The sequence below is a fragment of the Myotis myotis genome, unplaced genomic scaffold (assembly GCF_014108235.1).
Source record: "Myotis myotis isolate mMyoMyo1 unplaced genomic scaffold, mMyoMyo1.p scaffold_m19_p_6, whole genome shotgun sequence".
NCBI lineage: Eukaryota > Metazoa > Chordata > Mammalia > Chiroptera > Vespertilionidae > Myotis > Myotis myotis.
This window is the reverse complement of record NW_023416368.1, coordinates 90,839,360-90,846,192: the sequence shown is the minus strand read 5'-3', so window position 1 is coordinate 90,846,192 and position 6,833 is coordinate 90,839,360. Positions and strand designations below refer to the sequence as shown.

At 54.7% G+C, this 6,833-nt stretch overlaps 1 protein-coding gene across 2 annotated transcripts in view; it reads left to right on the top strand.

Moving 5' to 3' along the window:
• The first annotated feature begins 4,973 nt into the window (after positions 1–4,973).
• LOXL2 (lysyl oxidase like 2) overlaps positions 4,974–6,833 on the top strand; it is a 96,909-nt gene continuing 95,049 nt past the window's right edge. For both annotated transcript variants that reach the window (XM_036314240.1, XM_036314239.1), the window contains exon 1: positions 4,974–5,129. The gene's annotated coding sequence lies outside the window, so the exon portion shown is untranslated. The remainder of the gene's footprint in view (positions 5,130–6,833) is intronic.

Here is a 6,833-nt window from a genome sequence, read left to right as displayed (position 1 = left end):
AGTGTTTGTCTTTTTGTGACTGGCTTATTTCAGTTAGCATAATATCTTTGTTTCATCCATGCTGTAGCATCGTTCAGAATTTCCTGTCCTTTTCAAGGCTGTGTACTATTCCATTGTGTGTATATATCATTTAAACTAAACATACCCTTACCACATAATCCAACAATTGCACAATCTGGTACTTAGCCAAATGAGTTGAAAATTTATGTTCACACAAAAACCTGCGCACAGATATTTATAGCAGCTTTATTCCTAATGGCCAAAACTTGGAAGCAACCAAGATATTCTTTAGTGGGTGAATGAATAAGGAAAAGGAAAGAAATGGGGGAAGCTCCGCCCAAAGTGCGCAACAAAGGAGGACCACATCCTAGAAAACAGGTTACACGAATGAAATGATACTTTAGAAACACACACACATGCGCTTCCTGCAGAAGAGGCAAAGGCATCCTCGCCGCCCCTGAGGGCGCACAGGTGCGGTGCTCTGAGCAGACGGGGGAGGCTCCCAGGGGTCAGACACCTGCATCTGCATCTGGTGCAGCACGGCTGCTGCTCTGCCCGGGGGCCGCGGCCAGTCAGCAGCTTTCCGGGTTTCTGGTTCCAGGTCTAAACAAGATGCTTGGACAGGATGTTCTCTAAAGCCGGTTAGTTTTCTAATTTGGCCCTGAAAACTGCAAACGCACACTGCGGTATGAGACGTGGACCACGAGGGGGCGCTGCCTCCCAGGAGAAAGTGGGACTTGCTCCCAGCCACTCCCGTAGTGTCCTCACCCAGTAGTGGTTGTGATGGACACGGCAGTCAGTCTCACATCCTGGACTGTGTCCTCAGAAAGTCATTCCTGCTGCCCTTGAAGGGGGCGCGGGGCGGGCAGGAGGGTGCTGCTTCCCTCCCGCTCTGGCTCACACAGCGCCACGCCCTCGTCCAGGGGGAGTTGGGATTTGAACCCAGATCCCCCGACGGCTCTGAATCCACGGTGTGGTTCTGCCTCTGCAGCAGCACAGGGCCTGGGAGATGGGGGATGGCACAGACGGACCTACAGCCGTGAGCATGCGATCATGACTCTATCTCCTCTCGAGCAGAGGCCTGCTGCCCTCTGCAAAGGGTCTCCCAGGCCTTCGATTCAATTCAACCACAGCGCGCCAATGAAGTCCCCGAGCTCGCTGTCCTTGGAGGGGGCAGTAAGGCACAGGTGGACTGCCTGAGGCCTCCGGTGTGCGGCCACTACGGACTGGACGGAGGGGTCAGGCACCTTCAGTTGCCCCCGCTTGACCGCTTGCCAGCTTTGTGGCTCTGGGGAAATGACCGGGTGTCTCCGAGGCTTGGCTTTCTGGTCTGGAGCAATTAGTAGAAACCATGTAATAGCTGCGCAGTAACTATTCCTTTCCCAGGGATAATGGCCATGGTGTAATTTATGCTAGTAGAAAGTTGTACACAACTTGACGTCTAGCAACAGGGAAATGCTGCCATAGAAGAGTGGTTCTCAACCTTCCTAATGCCGCGACCCTTTAATACAGTTCCTCATGGTGTGGTGATCCCCAATTTCATTGTTACAAATTGATCATAATTAAAGCATAGTGATTCATCACAAAAACAATATGTAATTATATATGTGTTTTCCGATGGTCTTAGGCGACCCCTCTGAAAGGGTCGTTCGACCCCCAAGGGGTCACGACCCACAGGTTAAGAACCGCTGCCATAGAACATGGCAGTTTTAGACCCCGGAACAGTCTAACACTATCAAAAGCAGATTGAAAACTGCATACAAGATAAAATAGTTAAAAGTTTAAAAAGCTGGGCACACCCTAACCAGTTCGGCTCAGTGGATAGAGAGTCGGCCTACGGACTGAAAGGTCCCAGGTTCGATTCCGGCCAAGGGCATGTACCTTGGTTGTGGGCACATCCCCAGTAGGAGGTGTGTAGGAGGCAGCTGATCAATGTGTCTCTCTCATCAATGTTTCTAACTCTCTATCCCTCTCCCTTCCTTTCTGTAAAAAATCAATAAAATATATTTAAAAAAAAATAAAATAAAAAGCTGGGCACAAGAACGGTATTTACTTTGGTTTAAAAAAATATATCCTGAAAAAAAATATATATATATATATATATCCTGAAGGAAATACTCCAAATGTTAGGTGCTCATTTGTGGGTGGAAGGGCGCCGGGGTGGCAGGCTTCTCCACTTTTCCTCCACATCTTCTGAATGTTCCGCAAGGAGTTTGCTGTGTTCAGAATGAGACAAAACATTTCTTACAAAGTTAGTTCCCTTTCTTTCTTTTTTTTTTTTAAATATATTTTATTGATATTTTACAGAGAGGAAGGGAGAGAGATAGAGAGTTAGAAACATCAATGAGAGAGAAACATCGATCAGCTGCCTCCTGCACATCTCCTACTGGGGATATGCCCGCAACCCAGGTACATGCCCTTGACCGGAATCGAACCTGGGACCTTTCAGTCCACAGGCCGACGCTCTATCCACTGAGCCAAACTGGTTTCGGCAGTTCCCTTTCATTTTATGCCTTTTTGATGAACACTTTAGCAGGAGAGATAGGACTAGAAGTGGAGGGATCAGAGAAAAGGGTGAGGGGAGAGGAAAAGCTCGGTCCCACTGGCATTTATTGAACATTTGCTACGTGCAGACTCTGTGGAAGGTTCTGACTGACAGCTGAGAAAGGTCTCATAGAACTAGGCATTGCTGGGCAGACAAGGCAAGAGCATGGCATGTGCAAAGGCCCTGGGGTATGAAACAGCAGGCTTAGAGAACAGCCAATAGGGCCTATAGGGGAGAGGAGAGAATGTGGCTGAGAGATGAGCAGGCTGGAGAGGAATACCAGAGGTCTTAAAGGGTTCCGATTACATTCTGTGGGTCCTGGAGCTACTGTGGTTGCTTTTCTTTCTTTCTTTTTTCAGTTGAAATTTTATTGAGATAATTGTAGATGTACATGAAGTTCTAAGAAACAATACAGAGAAACGCTCATATACTTTGTCACTTTGTGACTTTATAATGTCACCTCCCCCCGTGGTGACATTATAAGATTGACATGGGTGCAATCCACTGATCTGCCTCAGATTTCCCCAGTTGTGTCTGAAATGCGCATGTGTGTGTATTACATTCTACATAACTTTCTCACCTGTGTAGGTTCTTATATCCACCACCGCTGTCAGGGTATCTAACAGTTCCAACCACAGAAACTTTTATAATCAATCACACCAGCCTCCCTCCTCCTCCCACTGCCCACTAGACCAGGATAAAGGAGGAGGGGCCTGAGAAGACGCCATTGCTGCCAGGCAGAGTTCACCGTGGTTGGGGTGGGCGGCGAGTTGGGGTGCCAAGTTTGGGGCTTGCTAGGTTAGCTGTGGCCAGGGGCATGTCCAGAGGGCCAAGGGGATTCCAGTGGATTTACAGATCTAAGCTGAGGGGAGAAGTCTGAGCTGAGGCTGTGGTGGAAGTCACCACCTGTCACCTCTGGTGCCCTAGGTGTGCTACGGAGGGAGGGAGTGAGGGGAGGGCCGGGGAAGGAGCCGGGGAGGATACAGACAGCGTCTGTGGTCAGTCCACTTTGGGTTCCCTCTGCACAGAGGCTCACAGCCTGGCGCCTTGCTTTAAAGCTATCGGCTTCCCCAAACAACCTCCACCTCCAGTGGCCGTGACTGTGGGCAGGTCTGGAGCCAGAAGGGGCTACTGTTCCTCCCCCAAGCCACGCCCTGTGGGGAGGGAGGGAGGTCTCAGACTCCAGTTCCTCTCCCTTGCCCCCGTATTCTCCAGCCGCCTTGGGCCCAGTGGAGGCGGTGGCCAGTGTCCTGAGCTCCGTCTGAAGATGGCCCCCAGCACCGGCGGCAGGGGCTGAACCAGTGGCCACCAGCCATGCCCAGGAGCTGGAGCCAGAAAGCCAGCAACCTCTGTCGCAGGGGCCGCTTCCCGCCTCCCAACTGAGAGGGGCCACTGCCGGCCTTGCCTGTCAGGGCAGTGCCTGTGCCTGTGCTGGAGGTGGGAGGGAGCCCGGCCAGGTTCCTGGCCTCCCACCTCTCTGGCTCCACTGCGCCCAGGCTCGCTGTGCCGTTCCTTATTCTGGTGGATGCTCCCCTCCCTGACTGAAGTCTCTTCTTGCCCCACGGGGGCTGCATGAGATCTAAATAAAAAACGAACATAAAGCTATCTGCTTCACGCCTGGTGAAGCCTGGCCCTTGTTTAAGAAGCCCTGGGATTCTGCACAGAGGACTCCCCACCCCCCACCCCCACCATGACCACCTCTCTGCTCCTAGTGTGAGCCGCAAAGCCGGGCCTGGAATGTCCTCTGCACAACATACACCCCCTTAGCTGGGTCCTGTTCAGTCCCTGAGTGCAGGGTTGTTAATCCTGGCCCTGCCTTGCAGGGGGGAGGGGGGAGGAGGAGGAGGGAGGGGGTGGGATGTTAGAGGTCACTGAGTCCGAAGCCTTGAATGCACAAAGGAGAGAACGGATCCTCAGGGCAGAGAGGTTTGTGGAAGCCAGAGGGGTGATCTGCTGGGAGAAAGGGGCGGCTGGTTTCACGTTGGAATCTGCTTTCCCATCCAGGAGAAACCCAGGAGAGATGGATGACAGTTTCTGAACTCCTTCCTTTATCCGTTTTTATTGAGCGTCTACTACGCGCCAGGCAGTGCTGCTCTCTGGACCGGGAGCTGGATTAGCCTCGGACCCTAATGCAGGAAGAGAAGGACGTCAAGGGGTTAAATTCCAGGCGCGTGGAGGGGGTGGGGAGTAGAGGAATCTTCCGGAGGAAAACCCCCTCCCCGCTTCCCAGGCTTCGGAAAGCCGGGCGTGAAGAGCCTGGAGGCGGCTGCGCCCGGCGCGCGGTCGCCCGCACTGGGCTGGGGGAGACCGCTCTCCAATTACAACAAAAGGAGCCGGGGCGGGCCCTGCGGTGGCCGCCCTCGGAAGGGGTGGGCCCGGGGAGGGGTTTGCTGCTCTAGCCCCTTAAAAGTCCCGGGAAAAGAGCGAAGGCGCTACTCCAGCTCGCGGCTCCCGGCACTTGGAGCTCGCTCTCTCCAGCCGCCCCTCTGCTCGGGGAAGGGGCTCGGCGGCGACGCGGGTGCAGACGCGGGGCCACGGAGGGAAACGTGGCCCCAGCCAAGCCAGGGCGGACCCCTCCTACCAAGTAAGCGCGCTCCCTGCAACTCCCCGGGAGCGCAGTGGCTCGAGGGAGGGGAGCGCCCACGCGAGTCCTCAGGCTCCACTCCCCGGAGGCCAGTCTCTTCGCTGTTAGGGGTGCCGGAGACCCGGGGGGCGGCACACACAGTGAAGGCTTCTTGCTCCGAGAGATGCGGGGCGTGCAGGCTGGCGGGTCCCCTTCTCTATTGGGGCGGACCCACCCAGCCCCACCTCGCTGAGCCGGGCCGGGAAGCCGCTGGCGCGCCCTAGAAAGTGGGGCGCTCGGTTCCTAGCTCGCCTGGGGCGCCCGCCACCAGGCAGGACAGAGCCAGTGGAAGCTCAATGTGCGATAGGTGCCTAGGAGGGTGCCGCGTGGGGCCAGGGACACGGGGGCTGCGTTCGTGCCCGGAGTTCTGGCTTTGAGGGACGTGGAGCGCGCAGGGGATGGGCGTCGCACTGAGTTGGGGCTTTGGAAATGTGGGGCGCACGGGGCTGAGCGGGGTGGGGGGTGGGCGGGCTACTGGGCCTGAGCCGGGGAGCTCCAGCGCCCACTGCCTGGAATTGGGTTTCTCTTCAGCCTTCCAGTTAGGCTCATCTGAGCGCCCGAGCACCCTGAGTCCTGTGGGAATGGAGGCGCGGTTCGCACCCCAGGTACTCCCAAGTCGCCTAGGCTCGTCCGGGGACCAGGGAGCCTCTCCCGCCGTTTGGACTGAGAGGCCCCGGAGCAGGAAAGAACCAGCACAAAAAACCCATGGGTCGTGTGTGCAGGATCGCTCCGGGGTAGAGCTATTCCTAGTCTTGCGAGATACTCCTGCGGTCCTTGGTGACTGCAACTTTTACGCAGGCTTTTTGGCCACTGCGCTCCGCCCCCAACCCCTCAAAAATCTGGGAGCCCTGCCTGCCTGAAGTGTCGCTGTAAATCAGCGCCGGAGGAGAAATGATCGGAAGAAACAAGCGTGATTGCGATTCTTTTCTCTCTCTCATCCCTCCACCCCAGTAAACATCACCAAGTACCAGCGGGGTCGGGGGAGGGACACGGTGCAGCGCACGGCGGGGGTGGGGGGTGGGTGGGGGGGGACTGAACTACTTGTGCTGGAAACCTCAGAGATGTGCTTTGAAGTCCGAAACGTGCCCCAAGTTAATTTCGACATCTAAAATCCTGGAACTGCGGAGATCAGCTCAGTCGTTTCTTTCTGCAGAAGAGGAAAGGCCACTGGGTTAGTCAGTGTGGGACTCGAACTCATATCCCTTACACCACAGCCCACCTGTCTGACCGGGAACCCCAAAGCCCACCTGTCACTCTTGGCGGAATTATTTCGTTTGTTTATGGTGTGTTGTGTACTTCATTTGCCTGGTCAGTTCCCAGATGAATGACTGACTTACTGGCCAGTGCCTTATCTAAATTATTACTCTCCTTCATCCCTTTGTCCTGTTCCCCTTCCTGGTCCCTTGTATATGTCCCTGGAATGACCATCAAACCCATGACAAAATGCACCCATGCGCCCTGTGGACCCCTCAGGATTGAGTCTCAGTGGTGTGTGTGTGTATGTGTGTGTGTGTGTGTGTGTGTGTGTGTGAGAGAGAGAGAGAGAGAGAGAGAGAGAGAGAGAGAGAACATCTGTTTGTCTCTCTGTGACTTTGTGTTAAAAAAAGTGACTTGGTCTAAGGCCACTTAGCCCTTAAGTGAATGAAAGCTGAATGAAACAGGTCT